The sequence below is a fragment of the Vombatus ursinus genome, unplaced genomic scaffold (assembly GCF_900497805.2).
Source record: "Vombatus ursinus unplaced genomic scaffold, bare-nosed wombat genome assembly UNPS02014852.1, whole genome shotgun sequence".
Classification (NCBI taxonomy): domain Eukaryota; kingdom Metazoa; phylum Chordata; class Mammalia; order Diprotodontia; family Vombatidae; genus Vombatus; species Vombatus ursinus.
This window is the reverse complement of record NW_020954630.1, coordinates 11,569,467-11,596,463: the sequence shown is the minus strand read 5'-3', so window position 1 is coordinate 11,596,463 and position 26,997 is coordinate 11,569,467. Positions and strand designations below refer to the sequence as shown.

Here is a 26,997-nt window from a genome sequence, read left to right as displayed (position 1 = left end):
CTGCCTATGGACAGAAAAACAGAACAGGTTAGAATTTCCATGCTGATCACTATTGGGATTGGATCCATAGAGGCCCCTGCATTTCTAGCCTGAGCAAGATAAACAGATCCAATATTTTTCAAAAGAAAAAAAAAGAAGAGTTGACTCATTTTGAAGAGACATGGTCAGTTATTGAAGGTATAGGACTACATATGAAGTGAAAAACTGTGGGTCAGTTTATAATCTAGAAACAAAATGGAAAGCTATCAAATGGATACAGTTGCCATGTCCGGTTGCACACAGAAAAATGTGTTGTTCACTTTATTAGAGTTTCTGTCTTATTTGAGATTGCGCTACAGTTTAGAACTTGAACAAATGCCATGTTATTTCTTTAGTTGGTCTCAGTTCATGAGCATAAGAGGTAGTCAAGAGTAGAGTGTTGTTTTGCAAAGCTCTGAGGTAGAGTGAGTCCTTGGTCAAGAGACCTCCAGGGAGCATATTGCTGCCGCTGGCAATAGCTAAATCTAAAGACGCTGGTGACTCAGCAGGTGACAAGCTTCTCTCCTTGTCAGGGCTACCTTATTTTGCCAGCAGAGTTTTCAGGGAGGTTATAAAGGTGTCATCTGTGTGAAGCTTTCCTGAAGTAATGAAGTTTTTCACAAGTAGCTGAGGACATTTTTTCATAAGAGCTGTCATGTCAAAACTCCAAGTCTGGTAAAAATCTCTACTCGGGAATTCTGCCAACATAAACTTTCCCAGCAGTTGCTATTGGAGACCTTGCTCTTTTTACACTCTCACACTTTAGATATTGCATGATTTTCAGGTTATCTGGCTGATTACCAGGAAAGTGAATCATTGTGGGCCTTCTTAGTAGGTGCATTTCAACTTTGTTGAAACCGCTATGTTCACTTTCTGTTTTCTTCACAGCATGGTTGTGGAAAGCCAATATTTTATAAACTATTTTGAGGCAGAAGTTGTGGCTTTAATGCAAGATAATGAAGGGGAATAAGAATCATACTAGGACAAAGAAAATTCAAAGACATCAAACATTCTTCTGCTTACCTACTTCAAGCCCTGTGTTTTTAAATAAATTCTCCTTTTATCTCCTCTCTTGGGTTCATCCTTTATCTAGTCTAATCTTGTCACTAACTCTAGTCCTTTCTAATTTTTCCCTCTTTATTCTTTAAAATGTGGAAGAGTTTTGGATGTCATGCTTGCCTGCCCTACAGTGGAAATACAAACAAGTTTTAGCCATTCTTGCACTTCTCAGGCAATTTAAGGTCAACTTGGTTTTGTTACAAATTATTAAACTCTAGGAAAAGAAACTTTAGATTAAGGAGAATATAGTTGACTCTGAACTGTTCTTTGGCATACTGACAGACCTTCTGCCCCACTGTCAGGAGGGCATGTGGACTGAGCTCTCCTTGTATTGGTGAAGTTGTAACTGACAAAGTTCTCACCCGGTGTCCCTTGTGACTTTCCCATATAAGGGCGTTCTGCGGTCGTGGAATCTATATAAATAACTGTTCCATGCTGAACTAACCTAATCCTTGTTAGCTTTACACTTTATCCAACTAAGCCAACCAGTCACAAACAAGCAGATGGTACTTTAGTCAATATAGTTCTACTTCTGTGCACGAACTTCATTATCAGGGTATTAACCAAGAGTATTTTAGAGCATTTACTAAATAGTTCCTATATTCCAAGTCCTGTAGATTATAATAACATATTATTTCTGGAAGAGAAAGATGATTCTTTCATTGCCTAGCAAAGAATATGGTTCAGTTCAATATTAACAGGCTTATGTTCTTCGTAGTCAGATACTCATAAGGAAAGGTGGGTGTTTTTTCTTCCAGTCCTTTAGTAGAAGACTCACTGTGGTGGTGACTTTTGGGGTTAGATTTTCAGGTAGAATGGAGCCAACACATTTTTGTAAAGCCCCATTTATTATGTAAGTCATTTGATAGCAGGAAATATAAGTCCTGTTGTTCCTGTAGTGATGCCACATTTTTTAGAAAAACAATCTCTTACTGCAAGGAAATTGTTTTTGAAGTAGTGGAGCTGAGTTAAATGAGGGAGAAACCCATATATAAACTTTCTGGTACCGCTAACATTCACTTAAAGTTTTTTTTTGTTTGCAAAAATCACCCCCATGAGTATTTCTCATCCGATGCCTTTGGCTTTAACTTTCTTCCTAGTAACTCAATTCCACTGCTCCTTCCCACACCAGTCAGAAAAAAATCTGAGTTTTAATTTTGCCTCAGGCACTTACTAGCTGTGTGACCCTGGACAAACAAGTCACTTACCCCCTCTTGGCCTCCTTCTCTGTAAAATGGGGATTAATAATAGTACCTACCTCCCAGGATTAGTGAGAGAAAGGGCTGAGGAATAGTCAACATGGTGTTTGCTGCCTGACAACTCCAGGAGAAATGCTGGGAGCAAAACAGAAGTCGGTATACAATGTTCATCCATCTGACTAAGGCCTCTGATACTGTAAGTCGCGAGGGCTTGAGGAAGATGATGGCAAAATTCAGTTGCCCAGAAAAGTTCTTCGATAACATGGTTGCACAGGTCCCGGATAAAGGACAATGCTCTCATGCTTTCCCAGCCACTAATGGAATAAAGCAGGGCTGTGTGCTTGCTCCCCTGCTTTTTAGCATGATGTTTTCTATGATGTTGTCAGACTCCTTTAACAAGGATGAAAATGGCATCAAGCTCAGCTACCACACTGATGACACACTAACTTGAAAAGGCTATAAGCCAAGACTAAAATGGAGGGAGAGTTGGTGTGAGACTTTTGTTCACAGATGATTGTGCATTCAATGCATCATCTGAGACTGAGATGCAACAGAGTACGGATTAATTTTCTGTTGCTTGTGTTAATTTTGGCCTGACCATCAACACCAAGAAAGCAGAGGTTCTCCACCAGCCAGAACCTCACCATCCATATGTGGAACCATTGGTTACAGCAAATGGAGAAATTTTGAATGCTATGAATAAGTTCACTTACCTTGGCAGTATACTTCACAGGGATGTCCACATAGATGTTGAGGTTGATGCACACATTGCCAGAACTAGCTCAGTGTTTAGGAGGCTCTAAAAGAAAGTGTGGGAGAGAAGAGATATTAGGCTGCCTAGCAAACTGAAGGTCTACAGAGCCATTGTGCTGACCTCATTGTTGTATACCTGTGGAACCTAGACAATTTACCAGTGCCATCCAGGAAAATGAATCACTTCCATTTGAATTGTCTTGGGAATATTGTGAAGTTTACTTGGCAAGACAAGTTACTGAACTCAAGTTGGACTGCCAAGCATTCAAACACTACTATAGAGAACATAACTCTGATAGGCTGGCCGTGTTGTTCAAATACCAAACATATGTTTGCCTAAAAGATTATTTTATGGGGAACTCAACCAAGACAAGCGCTCACATGATGGGCAGAAGAAGTGATACAAGGACACTCTCAAAGTCTCTCTGAAGAACTTTGGTATCAATTGTGAGACATGAAAGACACTGGCACAGGATTGCCCAGCAAAGTGAGCCTCGTCAAAGAAGGTGCTATGCTTTATGAGCAAAGCAGAATCAAAGTAGCACAAAGGAAATATGGGCTGTACAAATTCAGGCACCTCTCTGTCCCAACTGTTGTAATGAACTACATGTACCCAACCTGTGGTAGAGCCTTCTGAGCCTGTACTGGAATCATCAGCCAGCTGAACACACTGCGATGTTCTCAAAATTGTGATGCCATCGATCCTCTTCAAGTACAAAGGATAAAGAACAACACTGTGAGAACCAAATGAGACAGTCTATGGAAAGTGCATTACAAACCTTGAAACGCTAGAGAAATAGTAGCTAGTATTCATAATTATACCATGATTCATGGGTAATTATTAATAAATTCCTATGTTAAATATTACATTATTTCTATTTTAATATAATGTTTCATCTTATAATAATTAACAATAAATTTGAATGTAAGAGTTGGAAGAGATCTTATAAGTGCTACTATATAAACTGGGAAAATAACACTGGATTTGAGAGTCAGAAGAGCTGGGTTCTAATCCTAGCCTTGCTACTATCTACCTCCTAGCTACATCATCTTGAGCGAGTCATCTACCCTCTTTAAGTCTCAGTTTCTCTATTTCCTTCCCACTAACATCAGGCAATGATGGCAACAGTGCCAGTGGTTCCATATGATGCCACAAGAGGCATTGCCCACTCTATAGTTCCAGCTGTTAAAAACGTGCAGAGTTCTTATGATTAGGGGAAGGGGAAAAAAGGACATAGGGGATTCCAAGGAGCAGAACAGTAAGAACACTGAGGGCTCTGGTGTGATCCCCTTCCCAGGCTTTGGGAGGAGTCACTCTAAGGGCTTACCTACCAGTTTCTCTGTGTTCTTTTCCAGGGATGTCTCTTGTAGTGTAAGTCATGGCTGCTATTCACTTCACAGGATCATTCATACATTCAGCATTGGCAAGTCATGACCTGCCTGTTGTGTTTTTATTTTTTTCAGGGTTTCCTCAGTAAACATTTCCATATTACAAAGATCTGTGACTTGGTCATTGTGAGCGCTCTCTCAACTGATGCCAGGATAGATGGCCTCAAAGTTACTGTGAAGGATAGACACATCAGCTTGTGACCAACCTGATGCCTAAGCCTCCTCCCCAAATTTAGCCATGTTGGTCCTTGAATGACAGATGCACTGTCCATTACCAGCCCAAGATCCAAAGCCTTTTCCATCTTCACAGGACCTGAGGACCTTGTGCTTCATTGGTATAGTCTTGGGGAATCTCTTTAGACAGTGCTTAGCAGAGTGCCTGGTGCTTAATAAATACTTATTCCATCTATCCACCCATCCAAGTCAGGGTCATCTCTGTACTATATGCCATCAAAGAAGAAATTTAGTGAAGGTCTGAGGAAATATTTGTTGATAAATAGGAATTTTGCATAACGGATTAGAAACCTTTTCATTCTAGGAACACAGAAACACTTTGCTTGTTCTATACATTCAGCAACCAGTACTTTCTGTACTTACTGAGAGTCCCATCTCTGTATTGGAGGATACAGAATGGGGGTGGGGGTGAGGGGGAGGACATTGTACTAGGCATGAACCAGCTACAGTATGTGCTGCTAGGCAGTGCAAACCAAACATTACCTGCAAGTACTTAGGGGGCATAAACTGAGAGATGGAAGGGACCTTAGTGACCATCTAGTTCAATACCTCCATTTTATAGATGAGGAAATGAAGCAGTGGGAGGGGCTGTGACTTTCCCAACAACACACAAGGAGTAAGTGATAGTGCTCAGTTTTGAACACAAGTCGTCTGACTCCAAAGCCAGCATTCTTTAAATATAAAACAAAAGTATATTGCTTGTTCGCCACTCCACCCACCACTTATTCAGTCACTGGTATTTTTGGTGAATGTATTTGGAAAATTCTTCTATTTCCATCTGTGGGAAAACACATCAGTTATTGTGCTTGAATGTTACAGAGGAGGACTCCTCCCTCTGCCTTTTTTTCTATTTAGGAGAACCAAAAATTTTTCTTAATTAGATAAATCAAGGAATCTACAAATACTATAAATGAATATTCCCTACTGATGGATTAAGAAGTCAAAACATCTTAGTGTGGGAAAGGGGGAGAAAGGGATGGCACAAAACCCAAGCTGGATAGTTTTATTTAATGTCTCTCCTCGTCTATTTTGAGCTGGGAAAATAATTAATGCATGAAGTGCTTGATTGCATTGAAAAATCACTTGAAAGAAAGAGGAAACAATCAAAATATAGCACACCAGAGCTGCACATCCGCTATTACACCAGACTGAAGATCTCTAGCTTCCAAAAAGGAAGTTGTACTCAAGCTTCTGAGGAGAACTGGGCCATACTGTTGGAAATGAAGCTTGGATTTGGAGGGGAGGAAATAAAATAAAACAAAAGTGGATTTTTGTGGAATGTTAAATGACTTGTGTCTGAGAACCTCAGCTATAGGTTCATGTGGACTTAGTTGACCCTTGAGAAGACTTCTCACAAATTCCAAAATTTAATCCAGCACTTAACACAGTACCTGGCACATAGGAAGTGCTTAATAAATTTTAATGATTGATTGATTGATCAGTTCTCTAGTTGATCCCATGCAGGTATCCCCTAGAAACCTTTATATGTGGCTCATTTTTTACCTCACCTAGAATTTCACTTGGGAATACCAGTATTTGGATTATGTCTAGATCTCTGTAGAAGAGATAAAAGAACCTTTAGTCTTCCATGCAAGCACTCAGGTTAAACAAGACAAACACATCGCTCCTGCAAGTTTCCAAATAATTGAAGTTGATAGGCTAAAACTCTGGGCTGAATTGAGTGAGATGAAATTTAATAACAATAAATGTGAAGCTCTATATATTTGGGATCCAAAAATCAACTTCACAAACTATAAGATGGGGGTATGACTAAACAAAAGTTCCTATGAAAAAGATCTGAGGGTTTAAGTAGACTACAAGCTCAACATGGCAACATTGTGTCATATTAGCAAAGAAAGTTAATGCTTTCCCAGGTTGCATTAAAGAGAATAGTGTCCAAAGCAAGGTACATAAAAGTTCCACCATGTTCTGCTCTGGGGAGGCCACGTGTGGAGTACTATATTAAGTTCTATCACCGTATTTTTGTAAAGACATAGATAAGGTGAGGTATATCGAAAAGAGGATAACCTGGATATTCAAGGAACTAAAGAACACATAGTATGAAAATTGGTTGAAAGACTGGAAATGCCTCAATTGAAGATGAGAAGATTTATGAGGTAACAAGCTGGCTCTAGTCACATATGTGAAGGGTTGCAATGGAGAAGAGAATCATTCTGCTTTGTCTCAGAGGGAAGGATTAGAAATGACAGGTAACAGTTAGACAGAGGCTGTTTCAGCTTTGATGTAGAGAAATACATCTTAATTAGAGATATCCAAAAGTAAAACAGATTGCTCTGAGAGTTAGTTGCATACTCCATCATTATAGACCATTAAGCAGAGGCTGAATGTTCTCTTGATGGAAATGCTGTATGGAGGATTATTTTATTTTTTGGTGAGGCAATTGGGGTTAAGTGACTTGCCCAGAGTCACACATCTAGTATGTGTTAAGTGTCTGAGGCCAGATTTGAACTCAGGTCCTCCTGACTCCAGGGCTGGTGCTCTATCCACTTTGCCACCTAAATGCCCCAGAGAATTATTGTTGAGAAATCGATTGGAGTAGATAGATGGAGTTCGAGGTCACTTTCAGCTGATTCTGTCATTCTTGGTGAAGACAGGATAAAGTTCATCCCACAAAACTAAGAAAGAACTTTCTGTATTCCAAAGCATTACTATCTATGAAAACTCTCTTTTGAGGGTTTCCAAAGAATCCTCCAGACTTACAGCACCTGCGAGCTAGAGTCCTATATAACCCTCCAGACTTAGAGAATGAACCTGTGTTTGAGGGCTCTCTTGGAAGGGAAATGCACTTGAGATGACTAGGGAGTGAACCCCCTTCTCATCTGACCTGTACAGTCTGAACAACTCAAAGGTACTGTAAAGGTCATGATCCACATTTGTTTGTTCATTTTTCCACACCAGTGCCCTGTTTCTTAATACTGTACCTTGTTACAGGAACTCTTCTCTTTTCTTTAGGTTAGATTCAAGAATTTTTTACACACCATCAATGCCCCTTCTTGCATCCATTTACTGAGCTATATGGTTCTGCCCCTAAATCTCTTCATCTACCATTTCTGGGGCTGCTGATTCATAGCTGCCATCTCCGGGGTTCCTGGAGAGTTGTGCAGCAACCTGAAGTTAATTGTTCCCCAGGGACCCAAGTCCACTTTCTATGTATAGTCCTTCTCTCAGCTTGGGTCTTTTCTTTCTCTTCATCTCTCCATGTCCCAAGTGTAGGCCAAGACTAAAGCACTCAGGTCTACAATAACTGTGACTCACTCAACTATCCTCAGTGAGAAAACAAGCATACAGCACTTGGGTACTCATTCCCAACTTCCCTGGACAAAATCAAATCCACAAACAGGTTATCAATGGTCATGGCTACATCTTTCATAGGTAGATACCTTCAAAGCCAGAACATTTTTAACCTTGACAAAAGTTTTTTTTTTCCAAATAGCCTTTCTTGCTCTCTCATCTCCACCATTACACTTTTTTCTCATCCTCTTACATCTTTCGACTGGATTTCCAACTTACCCAAAGTATTGTACTACCTTGTGGAGTGTACACACCAATTTATTTATTTATGGTTTCAAAACTAATTTGATTCAAGAAACAAACTTGCCCCACATTACAGGTCATGGTCTTTACTGCATAAGCAATAGCATCAGTTAAAATGGAGTTTGGAGATTTTCTTAAAGGGGTAAAGCAAAAAGTTGGACATCGTTTCTCATAATGCTTCTGGCAGTGGTACCATAGAATAAGTATTGAATTTAGAGTCAGAAGATTTGGATTCCAATACTGGCTCTGCAACTCTAAAAGATTTGGACAAATGTTTTCTTTTCTAGTTCTGTGGTTAATTTTATGTAAGATGAGGGGATAATTTCCAAGTTTCTTTCCTCTTTTAAATCATAGGATCATCTAGTAAAGTAAGTCAGAAATATCCATAACAAAGAGAAGTAAAAATAGAGATATCAAGGGGGCAAGTGTCATATGGGTAGGAGTCTGACCTACCTCTCTCCTAGGAGCATGTCATGGTCTCATTTTCTCCTCTTCTTTTTGTTTATGTCTCCCTCCTCCAAGAGGAATAGGGGACCTAGCAGAGAAAGCCAGAATGGAAGAAATAAAATCAGCCTGGACTGGGAAGGCCAAGATGAACTAGAGTAGGCTGAAGTTTATTACCTCCCAAAGTCATGGCACCCAAATTAAGGAATTGACACACAAGAGTAGTCTACATGGGCCAAAGTCACTTCAGAGATGCTTTTCAGGGACCTACCAATCACTACCAAGACCCCAGACAAAATGGCAAAGCAAGTGAAGTCCTTTCTACACCTCCCTACTCATTTCCTCTATTTCCCCAACTCTCATCCAAAGTCTTGCCCCAAAGTTCCAAAATTATCACCCCAGCTTCTTCTAAAACTTCAAGTCATTAAAGCTATCTCAGTTTCATGTGGTCTGGTAAAAAGGTGTTGATTTGGAGTTGTGGATGACCAATAAAGTTAGCTCTCCCCAGGAATCCAACTGAGAAACACTTGATAGGTTCCTGCAGAATCTGGAGATTTATAAAGCAAACTTTGGTTGCATCATCATTTTGTTAAGATCTGGCAAGGAAACATAGAAAGAATTGGTAAATATCTCCCATCAGTAGGCTTTTTCACTACCTTATACTAGGAATACAAGTACATAGACTCAATTTACTCAAGGTAATGACCTTGTAAAGGAAAAAAAAAAAGGAAAGCTTTTAGAACTCTAATCAAGGCAATGACCAACTATGATTGCAGAGGACTTATGAGGAAGCCTAGTATTCACTTCCTAACAGAAAGATGATGGACACAAAAGAGACAATTTTTTTTAACATGACCACTGTGTAGATTTGTTTTGCTTGATTATGCTTATTTATTAGAAAGACTTTTCCTTTTTTTCTCCCTCTAGGTTAATTGGAGTAGAACTCAAGGTCAAGGGGATTAGCAATAATAATGCCAAACCCCCCCCCAAAAAAACGATCATTTAAATACATTTAAAAATGGACAGAAGTCGGTTCAGAAGGAAGCAGGGACAGTTTCGGCTGTCCTATTCAGTAACTGTAGAATTTGTTGTGATATGTAAGATGGCATGTAGCATTTATTGTATGTTTTTAAAATAGCGTGAAATAGAGGTTCACAGTTTTTGGAGTCCTCTTTTGGCACTTTGTCTGCAAGGTATGAAAATACTCTTTCTGAGGCATCTAGGTGATGCAGTGGATAGAACACTGAACCTAGAATCAGGAAGACCTGAGTTCAAAACCTGCCTCAGATACTAACTAGCTATGTGACTCTAGGCAAGTCATTAAACTTCTGTTTACCTCCGTTTCCTCACCTGTAAAATATTGGACAGTAACAGCACCTACCTCACAAGGTTGTTGTGAAGACCAATGAGATAAAATTTGTGAAAAGTATTTAACATTGTACCTGTCACATGGTAGGTGCTATATAAATGCTTATTCACTTTCCTTCCCTTCCCCTTTTTCAGTGTTTGCATTAAGAATTTTAAAAATAAAATTTTCAAAAGTATGTGGGATATTAAAATTTAGGAATGGGAGAAAGTTTTGAGATCATCTAGTTTAATCTCTTCCATTTTACAGAAGAAGAAACTGAGACCCTGAGGGATTTAATAACTTGCCCCAAGTCTCACATCTGGTAAGTAATAGAGCCAGCTAGCTCCCTGGACTCCAATCCATGGGACTTTTCCCTGAAGTGCACATCTACAATATACTCATGAATGCCAAGGGCCTCTTAAATGTAGTAGGGGAATAAAGGCCTGATACAGTGATGTAATATAATAGTTTGTGAGTCAGGTACTGGTGATATAAACTATGTTGCTTCTAACTATAAAGCTCTGCTTAGATTTCTGCCCTTGCATCCCTGTGGGGAATCCACCAACACCTTAGATTACAGAGGGTCCAAAACCTTGGGTGGGGAAAAAATAACATACCCAAAATTCAATTTCTTCCTTCTATTTTTCTCTCTCTCTTTCATTTAGTCTATTTGTCCTATCTGATGTTATAATCTGGCTCCAGTTAATGGGCTCTTGTTTTGTTCCTTTGTGACTGTCTGTTTTCCTATCTATCCATTTTCCCTATACTTTAACTGAAATTTAGCATTTCCTTCAATTACGAATTTTTTCAAAATTATTCTGAACCAGAACAGTAACAATACTATAACAATGATCAGCTGTGAAAGACTTAGCTCCTCTGATCAGTGCAATGATCCATGACAATTGCAAAGGACTCATGATGAAAATGCTATCACCCTCTCCAGAGAGAGAACTGATGAACTTGGAGTGCAGAATTGAAGCATATTTTTCCACTTTCTTTATTTTTCTTGCTTTTTTTGCAGTATGGCTAATATAGAAATATTTTACATGATTTCACATGTATAGTAGGTATAATATTGCTTACTTTCTCAAAGGGTGGGGGAGAGGATGGAGGGAAAGAAAGAATTTGGACTCAAAATTTTTAAAGTGAATGTTAAAAAAAGAATTAAAAATGTTTTATTTTTTAAAATTATGGTAAGAAAGGGATCCACAGGCTTCATGACACTGCAGAAGAGGATAGGATCATTTAAGCCTGACTCTTAGGGTCAGTACTGCCTCCAGCAATGCTAAGGCTTCTCTGCCAATACTGTCTCCAGCCAGGAAGAATAGAAAGTGCTCTAGGCCAATAGCAGCAATCAATTAGCCCTACTCCTAGTCCATTCTGACCTTGTACTCTGGCTCCAGCTACTGGCCTCTTGTCTTGTTCTTTTGTGACTATCCATACAGGTTTCATGCTGGTACTTAGAGATCACCTAGACTAAACTATTCACTTTACAATTAGACTAAATCGCAGAGATGACTTGCTTAAGGTCACATCCTAATAAATAACAGAGGAAGGATCTGACTTTATACCTAGAGCTCTTAATTTAATTCAATAGGCATTTATTAGTTATCTGAGGCCAAATTTATTAGCACAATATGCTAGGTGCTAGGGATACAAAAAAATTTTTTTTAAGTCCTGTCTTCAAGGAACTTACATTCTAAAAGGAAAAACAACATGTATGCACATAAATTAAAAATATACAGCATATAAATACAAAATAATTTGGGGAGAGTATGAACAACCAGGCCAGGGGAGTCAGGAAAGGTTTCTTGTAGTAGGGAACACTTGAACTTAGCCTTGAAGGGAGCTAGGGTGGAGGTGAAGAGGTAGAGCACTCCAGGTGTGGGGAAAAACTGGTGCAAAAGTATACGTGGGATCTGGAATATTGTGCATGAAGAACAGCAGGCAGGTCAATTTGGCTAGAGTATAGAGTAGTTGCCTGGGAGGGAAAGAAGGAAGGGAAAAGAATAAGCATTTATGTAGCACCTACCATTGTGCTAAGTGCTTTACAATTATCACATTTCATCATCAGAAGAACCCTGGAAGATAGGTGCTATCATACCCACTTTGTAGTTGAGGAAACCGAGGCAGACAGAATTTAAGGGACATACCAATGGTCACATAACTAGTAAGTGTCTGAGGCCATATTTAAATTTTATCACTTTATTCGCTGGGCCACCTAGTTGATAAGTAATGTGTAAGTGGTATGGAAAGATAAATTGAAGCTAGATTGTGAAGAGTTTTACATGCCAAAAGAGGTAATTTGTATGTTATCTTAAAAGCAATGGGGAGCTCCGAATTTGTGTGTTGTCTTAAAGGTAAAGGGGAGTGATGTAGTGAAATTCTTTCTACCAAACCACATTGGTTTGTTCCCCATGTCTGAAACTGTGCTTTTTTTTTTTTAAACCAACTCAGTATCCCAGTTCATCTCCAGTCCTACAAACTCGGTTCTCACTACCTCCCTGACACTGACCACCCACTTGCCTTGACTACCTCCTCTATTATCTGCTTCCTGGACCTCCCCCAATTCCCTGCCTTACCCCAGCAGGCTAGTTTAGTCCTTACATCCTGGCTCTTCTATCCTGCCCTATCTCACTTCTAACAAAGCCACAGATATGACAATGATGAGTTTATACTTGGTTTTGGTAGTCATAATGTTGTCCTGTGGCATGCCTTCTACACCATTTGTCTCCTAATATATGCACCATATCAGCTATATTTAGCTAGGAGCATTGTTTGACATTTTAAACTCTTCCCATGTATGAAATGGACACATTTCTTCCACATAATGCCTTGTTCCTAAAAATATTTATGCACAGCCACTCACTACCTCAGAATCAGAATAACTGGAAAAGTAATATTTCTCCACTATGTTTCATTTTAATCTATTAAGGCCTCAAAGATGAAATTTGGAGCCAAGTTTACCTCCCAGCCAATAATACTGGATTTTTAAGCAGTAGAGGATAGAATACTTGGTTGACTGAATCCTCCAGAATTAACCATTTTGCTTGAGAGTTGGTTCTTGTAGACTTGAAAGGCTATAGATTTTCAGGGGAATTTCCAGCTCAATTTCTAGCTAGACAAATAGGAAAATCCATAAAAAACCAGCTTCTATAAATGAGAATATGATACTTAACAGTAACTATACCAGACAAATATTCTAGCAAAAACGGTGGAACTAGATTAGCAAATAAGACCTATCCCAACTCAATCAAAACTCTGATGAAACCACCAGAGAAAAGTCAAAGAGAAGAGGAAGCTAAGGAAAGGACTAAGAAAACTCTACTACTTATTCCCTGTTTGACTTTAGTCAAATTACTTATTGTCTCTGGTACTCAGTTCATCTGTAAAATAAAGGGGTTGTAATAGATTATCTCAAAGGCCTCTTCTGCTTCATTCCTAAAACTTACTCAATATCAAATCCTTCATATATTTCTGATCTAATTAGGTCACATATAGTTAATTATCTGGGATAGTTGGTGGCTCAGTGGATAGAGTGCTGGCCCTGGAGTCAGGAAGATCTGAGTTTAAATCTGACCTCGGACACTTACTAGCTATGTGAACCTGGGAAGTCAATTAACCCTGTTTGCCTCAGTTCCTCATCTATAAAATGAGCAGGAGAAGGAAATGGCCAACCATTCCAGTATCTTTGCTATGAAACCCCCAAATGGGGTCACAAAGAGTCAAACACAACTAATTGACAAAAAAAAAATTATCTTCCTTCTTGGTAGAATATCTATAGCCTGTTTTTTACCATCTCCTGAGGACCGGAGGCAACATCATATCTTCTTCATTTTGAGTTCTATGCCAACCCTGAAGGCCAATGAAGGTGCCACTTCTTTTTAAAGAATAAGCTTTCAATCAAGAAGGTTCTGCCCTGCTAGGAACAGAAAGCTAATTCCTCAATCCAGTCCAATGGTTCATTGTAACTCTTATTTTTTTCTTTTGGCTCGAAGCAAGTCAGGGAGAGGCCAGGTATTATATCCATTCTTCCATTTCAAATAATTAAAAAGCAGTAAAAAGTTAGTTGATAATTACAATATTATTAAGGATGGTGGGGTAGGTGATTTCTGAATATATTATCTTCTTGAGAGTCGGATTTCATTCTTTGCATTTTTATGCTCAGTACCTGACACATAATAGTCACTTAACCAATGTTTTTGACTGATGGATGGATGGATTGATTGAATAATCCCCTGAATGTGAAGTCCAAGCTGATTTGGTTTCTTAGCCTTACTTTCTAATTGTGATCATAAAAAAGTACTTTATCCTAGTAAAGTGAAGATATAGATTGATATAGATTAAGGCATTTTGCCTTTTCTTTAATTTCTTGCCCAAGTACTATGAGGATGAAGCTAAGGTAATGATTTTTATTCTCATATGAATATTATTTTTTTCAAGTAATTATTTAATGAGATTTCTGTTCAGTGGTCACAGACTGCATCTTAACATGTCCAGTCCACTGATCTTTATAGGAAGTTACTGAATATATGAGGACATCTCTGTGCAAACCCATTAACCCTACTAGAAAAATTACTGAGAAGTACCTTTCCCTGATCTCCTTTGAGACTCTGCCAATGGAATCAGAGAATTTCAGTTGGAAAGGATCTTAGAGGCCATCTAGTACCATTGTTACCTGAAAGGGATTCTACTCTACAACATATCTTTCAAGTGGTCAGCTAGCCTTTGTTTAAAGAACTCAAGTGAAGGAACACACCTCCTTGTAGTCTTCTTGCTCTATTCCTGCTCCCCTTTTGAACTTAAATGGGTTCATTCATTCTATCATTTGTTGATTCACTCAACAAATATTTAGAACACATCTATCAGCATTGTGCATGGGGCTAACTGGCCCCATGTACCAAGGGTGGGGCTTTAGCATACTTGTTGTATCTAGGAGGCAGTACAGTTCACGTGTTATATGGCATGAAGAATCTGATACCAATAAGACATCAGTCTTGGATGCCTGAATTGAAACTAAGAATTATACAGAGGCAACATGATATGATGAACAGAGTGCTAAAGTGGAAACCCACAAATTGCACCTCAGAGAGTTATTGATCTTCAGATTCCTCTTCTATGAAATGGAGGTGATAATAATAGTACCTGCCCCCCACAGAGTTATTATGAGGACCAGATCAGATCATTTATAAGTGCTTTGCAAACCTTAATAGGCTATAGAAATGGCAGCAGGTGTTAATGTTATCAATACCAAACCAACCTATTCAATATTTACTGCCAGGCCTCCTGTCAAGATTTCACTAGTCTCCCAAACAAGTTTCACCTGCAGGAGCTCTGTTTCAACTCACATCGGGTAGTCAAACAAAGCTTTCAGTCTTATGTTTTAGGTGCTTAATGACTGCCATGCTCATTGCAAGCCAGATATACTGGGTTGGCTCATCAAATGATGAGAATAGATGACACTGGGAACAGGAACAGTTTGGCAAAATGAGGGGAGGAAATCAATCATGGGTGAGACAGGCTGAAGAAATGCCTTGGAGCATGGCACTTTAAAGCTTATGTTTCAGATTTAGCATCAGCAGGCAGATTGCACCGGCATTTAGTTACCAGAGGTATAGACACTGGAGTTATCGATGATGGATGCACTGAGCTTGAATGAAAGTGTATTGGGCATAAGGCTCACATTTAGATGGCCACTAGCAGAGGCAGGACCTAGAAGCAACAATCAATGATTAATGAGAATAATAGTAATACAGGATTATTGATATAGTGCTTTAAGGTTTGTAAAATGTTATGTAATAATAACTAGCATTTACATAATGCTTTAAGGTCTCAAAGTGTTTCACAAAATATTACTTCATTTTATCCTCACAACAGCCCTGAGAGGTAGGTACCATTACTATCTTCATTTTACAGTTTGAAGAAACAGATTGAGGGGATGCCCATCAATTGTAGAATGCCTGAACAAGTTGTGGTATATGAATGTAATGGAATACTGTTGTGCTATAAGAAATGATGAGTAGGCAGACTTCAAAAAAACCTGGAAAGACTGACATGAACTGATGCAGAGTGAAATGAACAAAACAGGGGCAGCTAGGTGGCACAGTGGATAGAGCACCGACCCTGGAGTCAGGAGGACCTGAGTTCAAATCTAGTCTCATACCAGACACTTGACACTCACTAGCTGTGTGACCCTGGGCAAGTCACTTAATCCCAATTGCCTCACAAAAAAATTAATTAATTAATTAAAAAAAAAAAGAAATGAGCAGAACCAGGAGAACATTGTACACAGTAACTTTGATAGACTTAGCTCTTCACAGCAATGTGAATCTAAGACAACTCCAAAACTCCAAAAGACTCAGGATAGAAATTGCTATCCACACCGAGAGAAAGAAATATGGAGTCTGAATGCAGATGGAAGCATACTACTTGCTCTTCTCTTCCTTTGTTGTTTTGTTTTATTGCTTCATTCTCATGGTTCCTCCCATCAGTTCTAATTGTTCTTTACATCATGACTAATGGGAAAATATGCTTAACATGAATGTATATGTAGAGCCTATATCAGATTGTATGCCATCTTGGGGGGGGAGAAGTGGGAGGGAGAGAAAATTTAAAACTCAAAATCTTATGGAAGTGAATGTGAAATGTAAATGTAAAAAACTAAAAATAAATAAATTGATTATCTAAAAAAAAAAAACAGATCCAAGAAGTTAAGTGACTTGCCCAGAGTCACACAGCTAGTGTCTGAGGCTCTTACAGGCATTGGTATTAATTAATATTACTACCAGCATCATTCATTTATTAATTCAACAGTTATTTATCATATGCAAAGAACTGGGGTAGGCATTTTGGGAGATCCAAGGAAAAATTAGATTGCCCCTCTGCTTTTGGAGCTTACTACCTGGGAGGAGAGATATATGACACATATACAAATAATTCTAATTCTGGAGGTGGTATTCCAGGCTTAGGGAACAATAAAATCAAAGGCACAGAGTCAAGGATGTGTAAGTATGTTCACAGAAGATGCCAAGTAGCCCAGTTTGGTTGAACCTAGCATATGTAATAGGTGGATGAGATAAAGTTAGAAGTGTAGGATTGTGCCAGGTGGTTCTGTGCACATAGTAGATACATCATAATTACTTGTTAAATAAATGAACGAACCAGCTAATTAATGAATGAACTTATTGAAGATCAAAAAGGACCAAGAATAGTAATATTTCTTATTGTAAGATGCTGCTTCAGTTGGCCAATACCCTGGTGATATTTCAGTACCATTTTATCTCCCCAAGAACAGACTCATGTAGGTGTTGACTCCTTCAACACAACTTATGCCAAAAACCAGGGTGGGGTGGGGGGGAGAGGGAGATGCTTTGTACTACAATCAATATCTTGTGAATTCATTTTAGGGCCAGATGATTCACAAATGGATATGGCTTATGCATGGCAATCCAAGATTGGGTCACACCACTCAACAGTTTAGGCCTTGAAGCACTTTCTAGAGCTGGCCAATTTCTATCATTCACTGATACTCAGTACCTGAAATTCATATACCTCTTCACCTGGCTCCTAATAAAGGGAACCAGGTGGAAAATGAAACACAAAGGGGCATTCTTGGCACTAAAGAGGTGTTTGTGACAGTCCTGTTTCTATAATATCCAAACTCACATTGCCTTTGTGTGTAACAACTAATGTCTCCAGAGCAGCAAACAGACCAGCTGTCGCGCTATTTATCTGGAAAGGAGAAAGGTGAACTCTGAGACCATTTCCTTACTGGCATCCTATTTTTCCAAGCCACTTAACTCTAATGGAAAGAAAATACAGAGTAGTAGATTGGGAATTGTTGGCTACAGACCTGGCAGCAACAAGCAGAAAAGAACATGGCAACTGGTCACTGTCCAAACAAGACATAAGAATTTGAATTACTTCAAAGACTCTTGTATTCTTTCAGCACATCCTACATGATGGGCACCTTTATTCGTGTTGTTCTTTTTCAGCATCATACATTTTATGAGGGTGAATAATAAACTTGAAGAGAACCAGCCCTTCAGTCTGGAAGAAAAGAGCCAAATGCTGATATTATTTGCACCTAGAGTATGGGCAGCAATTATGGGGAGATGTAGAAGACCTTGGCTGAAGTCCTCCCAAGTGTAGGGTGTGGTACCTCTACAATGTTAACTGAAGGTCTGTTAGATACATCATGCTATTCTGTTGGCAGGAAAATTGAGAAAAAACAAAACTAAAAAGCAAATTTATTGATGCTAATGGCAGCCAGATTGAACAAATGATATTTAACACTTAGATCTAGGGATGGGAATTGCAAAGGGACTTCTTTCTAACAGAAGCATCCTGAAGTAGAATGGACAGCTTTGGGAGGTGTGGGGTCCCTGACACTAGAGGCATTATGAAAAAGGTTAGCTGACAACTTCTCAGTTATCATCTAGCAAGGAGAAATGGCATGATTCCTGGCGTTTATAGTCTGGCCCTCACAATTCTGTGGTTCCAAAGAAAATAAATGCAAGAAAAGGGAGGGGGAGATCAGGTAGAATTTTCATTGCAGTGAGGCAATGCAGCTATGGTGAATTGGGATCCTTTGCCATGTGCACCCTACTAGTTCACCACTCGTACCTAGAAGCATCTCATAAGGATTATGGCCATGTTGCTAAGCTGCTTTAAAGTCTAGCCATGTAAATAAAGGCTGAGGAGCATAATGGAAAGGATATTACTTGGAGGGAGGAAAAACTTGGTTTAAATCCTACCTTCCGTTATTCCCAGTATGACCATGAGCAAATTACTTAACCTTTCTAAGCCTCAGTTTTCTCAACTATAAAATAGATATAATAATACTTATAGTACCTACTTCAGAGTTTTTGTGGAGTTCTTTGTAAACCTAAAGACACTATATAATGTCAAGGTTTGTTGTGATTATTACAATTATCTTGTCCTCATTTGGCATTTAGAGAGAAATAGTTTGAGGACAACTTGCTATATACTGCTATAGTTCTCTTATGTTTAGTGATCTACAGTCTATTATGAAAGTGGACAAAATTATCGCTATTCTCATTGACTAGGAGTACTGGCTCACTAGCTCATTTTCTATAAATTGACTGAAAATATCTTTGGGGTAACTCCAATAGCAGACAGGATAACAGGGATGGCATGCATCTTGTCCTGTTGCCCTGTGGTTTTATTTCCTTCCTCTATGTCTTTGTAGTTTTTAAAGTTTTTCATGTAGTCTCCAGATTGTGAGTATTCTGGATGATGACACCTATGATAGGACCAGGAGTCCCCCTTTCCCTACAGTAGGGATCAATTTTCTCTAAAAGACTACAAAACTGCCCCTGGTACTTGAATGGCCCTTGCCTTCTTTGGCAAAGATTTCTGATCACTTAAGGCATTAAAAAAAACAAAACACCGCAGGTGGAGTCAGAGACCTGAGTCCTCACACACTGCCCTAATGATCAGATGCATTTTCATATGGAGATAAGTGAATCTATTCCAAAGAAGCTAAGTATCACAGTATTTTGGATGCCTATCATTGCTGTTTTGAGACAAAGTATACCTATTTTTTGTTAACTGTTCAATGACTTATGAGTACCTCATTTTGTGCCAACATCAAAACTGAACTAATAGGGCAATGTCATTAGACTCACATTTAATAACATCTAATTCAAATGTTGTTTTAAAATTCTTATGGATCAATATGGAAAGACTTGGACTTATAAAGGAAAATACTATCCACTTACAGAGAAACATATGACAAGTGGAAATAAGCATAATGTGGTCTTATGTATATACATTTGAGTGTATATGTATATATATGTGCATGTTTGTGGATATCTATGTATATGAATATGTGTATATATGTATGTATACATATATGTATGTGTACGTATTTGCACTTAGTTGTAGCCTTCTGGGGGGGGAGAATAAAGTAAAAAGTGCACAGCAGAGGACAAAAGAAAACACACAAGGGAGCAAAGAAAAGATGGACAGCTTTGAAAATAATAGATAGTATTTCCTATGTAGGTTTTCTTGAAATGGAAGTTTATTCCTTTATATTGAATCCTCTCATATTCTGCTGTGTATGTGGCAATGTTTTTTTTTCTTTTCTTATTTTGTATTTAAGTTTAAATAAATTCAAATATAATGAAAACAATTTTTAAAAAAATTTTTATAGATCTATTTTATGTCTGGGCAGTTAATGGCAATAATTCTGTCTGTAATAATGCTCTGGTTAAGATTTGTTGGTTGAATTTTCAAGGAGTTTATTTTTAGGAGTTTGTGTTTATAGTGCAAGGATTTGTCATCTGTTAGTTTATAAAGGATATTGAGTTGCTGGTGTACAATTCTGGCCACCTAATCTTATCTTTCTAGATATCCAGGAGATGCTAAAATTTTTCAGCCTGAAGTGATATGTTTCTCAGTTTCCATTATTTCATTGTGATAATCTGCACTACTCAATAAATCTGGGATCCTTAAAGATAACCTTTTGGTATTTTCTCGTTGGCAATGACATGGTCCAGAATCACTATCATAAACTTTTGCTCTTCTGTGAACAAATCTGCATCATTTGCTCTGTTGACATATTGTTGGTTGAGTTCCTTTGGATGTCACTCACAGAATGCCTTTTGATTACAGGCTTGCATCTTAGTTATTTTGTAGGATGCGTCTGAAGATAAACCACTTTCAGCCACATTTGATAAATCCAGTGGGAAATACTTGTTGTCAGATTTTATTTCTGCTTTGTGAAGTGTGGTCTCTTCATTTCAAAGGTATCTCTGTAAATTTTTTACCTGTTTCTGTTGTTTTCTAGGAATGGGCATCAAATCCTCTTTTGATTTTTGGACAAATGTTATTTACCAAAAGGAGTTGGTCTATGATGATTTCAATTCTGAGGTTCACTGGAAGTTGTGTATCTAATTGATACTCCCTTCTGGAACCACTCTCTTGCATTAAGAGAATACAAAGTAGGGGCCAGGTGTTTGTCACAGGTCTGCTAGTGACTAGCTTTGTGAGCTTGGTCAAACTTAATTTCTCTGGGTCTCGGTTTCCTTGTGTATAAAATGAAGGGATTGGACTGCATGATACTCTTGTGAGTTCCAAAATTCAAAGATATTAAGAAATAGCTCCACATAGTACAGCAATCATCTGTGTTTCTGTTTCTGGGCAGTAGTTTTTATGTTTCAAAAACAAAGAGAAGTCATTTATAGAATAAACATTTTTTTCCCTAGAGTCATATTTGATAACCATAACTTTTGTTACATTATATGAGCTTCCATGAAATCACAGTATTAGAGGCCAAAGAGATGACAATACTCAACTAGGCCAAGCACTACCTAAAGAATAAATCTTCATCTATAAGATCCTGACAAATGATTATCCAGTTTCCTTGACATCTTGGAGTCCTGGCTATCTCCTTTGACTATCTATTTTTGGTATTCCACTGATGCCTGAGGCTTAGCTTCACTCTTAGCTGAATGTGCAAACTTTGATTGGTCAGAGGATACCCAAAAAGTCCTCTGTGTAGAATTAAGGTTTTAAATAAAGTTCTGAAAGAGTGATAACAAAAGCAAATCCAAAGTAATCAAAAGGATCAAATAACAAGGGGCGGGGGAATGTATGGAGCCTTCATAGGGTACAAGAAACCAAACTAAAGTACTTATCTAGTCTTCAGAGAAAGGGAATTTGACTTGTCTACTTGGGCAGTAAATAACCTTGGCTTTCACATAGTAACTGATACCACCCTTCTGAGCATAAGCATAATGGGCCTAGCTTTATGCATTCCTCCACCCTCGCCACTTCTGGCCTCATCTTTCTTCTGCCATGTATCAAATATTCCTGTTTAGTGAGCCAACATGGAATAAAGCTTTGATTTTAAGAACAAAAGTAAGGTGGTGGTGGGAGTCAATTGGTCAATTATTATGGACCAGGCACTATGCTAAGTCCTGAAGATAGAAAGAAAGAAGGAAAGAAGGAAAGAAGGAAAGAAAGAAAAGAAAGTCCCAGTTCTGAAGCATCTAAATTATTCTAAAGTAAAGTAGGCAGCCAGATAGGAAATGAGAAGAAGGGGATCTACTTGATTTAGTAGCATTTAGGGAAACAAATGTCCAAAGAGGGAGAGAAATATCAGGGATTATTACTTCCTGACATTTCCCAGTGCTCTATCCACTGTACCACCTAGATACCTACTTTACTTCAGAATAACAACATTTATGGAATATGGAATAACATTTATAATGGGAAACTATACAGTGTGCAGAGTATTTTCCTCACGAACCCTGTGAGATAGATAACATGAATATAATTATTATGACCATTTTCCAGATGAAGTATTTGAAGCTCAGAAAGATTGCATGACTTGCCAATGGTCACAGTTTCTTGACCCTAACCTTTCTTTCCACAATCCTCATCCTCTAAAAGCAACTTTCATGAAATAATTCCATGAAAACAAAAATTATCATATGCTGTATTTGGATTTAAAATGAATCAATCTTTCCTCCATTGCCAAAAAGGAACACCTAACATGACCCTGGCCAAGTCACTTACCCTTACTCAGCCTCAGTTCCCTCCTCTGTAAAATGGGGATAATAATGGCACCTACCCCACAGGGTTATTGTGAGGAGAAAATAAAATATTTGTAAAGCACTTTGCAAACCTGAAAGCACTATGTAAATGCCAGTTTTTATAAATAGGATGGTCCTGCACAAATAAGCTATTAGCTAATTCTGATGGACATTCACACAATGTAATAACACCTCATTACTTGAGCTCTGCTGGGGAGCTTACATTTTCTCTAAAATGTCACTGTAGGATAGCTGCCCTACAAAGAAATTGTGCAAATAACGTCACAACTATCCCAGTAGGCCCAGCCTCAGAGTGTTCTTACTTTGAGTAATAACAATGTAAACCTTTCCTTTGAAAATTGGCCTTCATTCAGAATGGGAGCAGACAAGCATTGTGTCACAGGCCACCTGCAGAGTTAAATGTAGTGCCTGTTGGCACCGTGCACTTTATTCAGTGAATAGAACCCAGGAGCTGGCAAAAGGCAAGGAGAAATAAAAATAAATAAATAAATTACTCTGAATGTACCTGTTTTATCCCAAAGAACTCTACCATCCCCATCTCCAACCATATGACCACGAGTGATACCAAGACTTTTGTCTAGCCTAGACTCTACTGAAAAACTTCTCTTATCCGATCCCACCCCAGAGAAGCAGCTGCTAAATTGGTCCATGCAATTTCAAGCTCTGGCTCAGTATCCAAGGTCAAATGCAAAAAAAAGTTATCAGCCTTCCTCTTCCATCCTCCTTGGCATGATGGAAGTGGACTTGTCTTCTTTTTAAAATCCATTAATTTTTTTTAAAGATACCCATCTCTCTTCAAGGGCCAGCTCCAATATCCCTTTCCAAGTGAATTTCTTACTAAAGTTGATCTCAAGGACTGGATAAATCAAGGCCTACAAGTTCTGAAATGTGGGTATATCTGCAAATACTGTGGTTGATGAAGAAATAAAAGCTGTTAGTTAGAGAGACATTAAGTGGTGACTTGACCACAGAACTGACAATCTTCTCCCAACAATTTCATACATTAGTTTTGCCATTGCAAACAAAGCAAAGGATAGCAGGAGTTAGGAGAAGGGGGGGAAGAACTACCTAGGCAACTGAAACTAAAGATCTACAAATTATTTAGAAACTGGTTTAATACTTCCTTGTCTTTGTCCTGAGAACCTCTGAGCAAGCAGCAGCTTTCCTATAAAGCAAAATGTAGTAAATTAACATGGAGACTAGAATGTGGAAGATTGAGTACAAGGTGTATTCCTTGTAGCATCAAAGAAAAGAATTAGATCTCATGAATAGAAGGAAGTTACAGGAAGAAATATTTCAGCTTGATATAAGGATGCATTTCCAACAGCTGTTTGACTGACCTGATAAGCTCTTCAGTGAGAGTATATAAGCAGAGGCTGGGTGATCATTAATTAGGAATTTTGAAGAGCAGCTTTCTGCATTGAGTAGCAAGTGGCATTAGATTACCTCTTCTGTAGTGTCTGAGGGCAAAGGATGATGAGGCAGCTTGGTGTAACAGAGAGGTAATGTGGAGTCAGGAAAATCTAATTTCAAATCCTGCCTCAGACATTTACTAGCTGTGTAACCGTTGACCAATCACTTATCCTTTCTACCACCATCTCTTCATTTGTAAAATGGGGATTATAATGACACCTACCTCACAGAGTTGTTGGGAGGGTCAAATGATATAACTTGTACAAGTTACTTTGTAAACCTTAAAGCACTGTATAAATACTAGCTGTTATTACTCATCTTTTTATCCTTTCATGACTTGCATATAGCAGATGTTTATTAAATATTTGTCAAATATAATTGGACATTCTTTCCGACTTTAAGATCCAAGGCAGAACCAATCTAGTATAGCTCATGAAAGGAAATATGATTACCAGGGGAACCAAGTTTTATTATTTTGAGTGCCTGGTTACAGTTATTCTAAGAAAAGAAATCTAAAATGTAAATGAAGCTTCTGAAACATTTTGACCTGCGTAGGGGTCTGTTGGTTGTACTGTGTTACAGTGTTCATTGAAGAAAAAAGAAAAAAAAAAGATCTCTGGGATCCATTGTAGGTCATCACTTCATTCAAGGGAAACAGAGAAAGATTTTTAATTTCTGAATAATACTATGGCCCAGACACATGTTCTTCACTCAGGGCTTCTGTTCTGTAGATTTCATTGAATGCTTGAGTAAGAATTTAGTCATATGACCCCTAATAAAGTTAGAAAGATAAATAAATCCCCATAGAATGAGAAAAAAATCTTTTCTCCCAATCCTTTTCTTTTGTTGACTCAGAAACTAAATAAAGAAATGGCAACTCTACCTGTAGGTATTTGTTAGGGATCATCATTTTCAGGCAATGAAATCATATATGCCTCACCTGGTAACCAAAAATGTTGCTTATATAATGACCTCTGTCATTCACAGTAACAGGATACACAACAAAAGGCCCTTCTGATCTGTAGCTCAGGGCCCCTCAGCTGCTGGCATCGTCTCTCAAACACCTGAGCCCCACAGTCATGAAAGAAAATGCCAGAACTGCAAGCTCCTCTAGATCATGGAGTCCAATCCTTTCACTTCATAGATGAGAAAACCGAGAGTGAAATAATTTACCCAAGTTCATGCCCTGAGTCAGAGACAATTCCTATCTTTCTGCTACACAGAGCTGCCTCCTCAGCAAGCATAGGTAGAGGCCCATGGACACAAAAGAGAAGGAGGTCTTTATGTCTGGTTCTATGGGCAGTGGCAGATTCAAAGGCAAAGGTAGCGTGGGGAGGGCATCCAAATCCCCCACTTCAATGATGGCCCGTTCTCCAAGAAGTCAGTGTAACTGCCTCTGATGGCAGCTGGGATATGCCTAGCTGGTTTGTAGTTATGGGATGGGACCTTCTGTGTCCAGTGCTCCCATGCTCCTGAACTACCTCACCCAGATATGGGTACATGGAGTCTGGGCATTGAGGAATCCCTGGAGACTTGTCTCTGTAGCTTAGATCTGCCAGAGCCTGGAGGCAGCTTAGGAAAAGAAGATGAGGGAAGAGGAGAGAACAGGTGTGGTGGGAACCAGTAAGCTGTGGCTCTACTTGGAATTTTATAGGAGGTATAAGATTCCCCAGGTGTGACATCAGGCATACACTCCTCCCTGGCTCTTTAGCTCATTCATTTAACTAGTAACTAAAACATGGAGGGAAATAGATGGATTAAAAGTGGCTGGTCCATTTTGCCCGTAGACCAGACATCTGCCTGAAACAAAATCTGAATGAATGAATGAATGAATGAATGAATGAATGAATGAAGTGAGCAACTGCCCTGTGACTACTATAATTACTTCATCTCTTTATTCTCTTATCCCTTCAACCGTAACCTGCATAAGCACGTATTGAAATCCAAAATCAAACAGAAGCTATGGTTAGCAACAAAGGAATAACAAGCTTGTTGCTATTCATTTAATGAAATTAAGCCCAAAAAGCCAAGAGCGTTTAGCTAGCAGGCAGTTCTCCATAGAGGAAAGAGTTCTGGACCAAAGGTTGAGATAGAGAAGGGAGAAAGGCAGAGGGAAGAGAGACTTGGGATCTAGTCCCAATTCTGCCAATTGATTTACCATGTGTGACCTGGTTTGTGATCCAGTTCATGGAGAGAGTGGACCAGCCACTTCCCTGGCAGCTAAAAGTTCACTTCCTTGTGCCTCAGTCTTCTCATCTGTACAAAATGAGGTGGTTGAACCACTTGCTTTTTAAGGTCCCCTCTAATTCTAACCCTCAAAATTTAGGGAGGCATTGGGAGAGGAAGATGGGAAACAGAACCCTGAATATGCAAGTGCTTTAATGTACTATAGGACTGGGGCAACTAGGTGGTGCTGTGGATAGAACACCAGCCCTGGAATCAGAAGGACCTGAATTCAAATCTGCCCTCAGACATATAACACTTACTAGCTATGTGACTCTGGGCAAGTCACTTAACTCCAATTGTCTCACCCCACCCCCCAAAATGTACTATTGGTCTGGAGAAGAAGAATCTGGGATGACAAAATTCCCATCTCTAGATGACTACCAGTCTGATGCTCAGTTCAGTGGCCAAGCTTCCAAGGGAAAGGGTTGACATCTTTTTTTTTGTTGATATCTTATCAGAAAAAAGCAAATAGGGAAATATGTCATTTTTCAGACTGACCTTTAGCTCAGCCCTTGTGTGAACATTTATTTATCATAGCAACTGACAATGAAGAAGTCAAGCTTTGCTCTTCGATGAGCAGTGAAATGGAAACTACCTTTTAACTCCTTGCAAGATGCTTGACTTCAAGAGGCAACTCTTGGAGTTTGTTTGGAGGTTGTTGGAATTTCTCTCTCTCTCTTTTTTAGCTATTTACCTATCTTCTTGTATCTAGTTTGAATTCAGTACCCCATTCCTTTCTGCTCCAGCATATAAAATTCTCTTTTTTATTGTCTTT

General features: G+C 38.8%; 1 protein-coding gene across 1 annotated transcript in view; it reads left to right on the top strand.

Moving 5' to 3' along the window:
- The window catches only part of VIPR2 (vasoactive intestinal peptide receptor 2), a 144,730-nt gene that overhangs the window by 58,546 nt on the left and 59,187 nt on the right, over window positions 1-26,997 (top strand). The gene's annotated exons all lie outside the window — the stretch shown is intronic.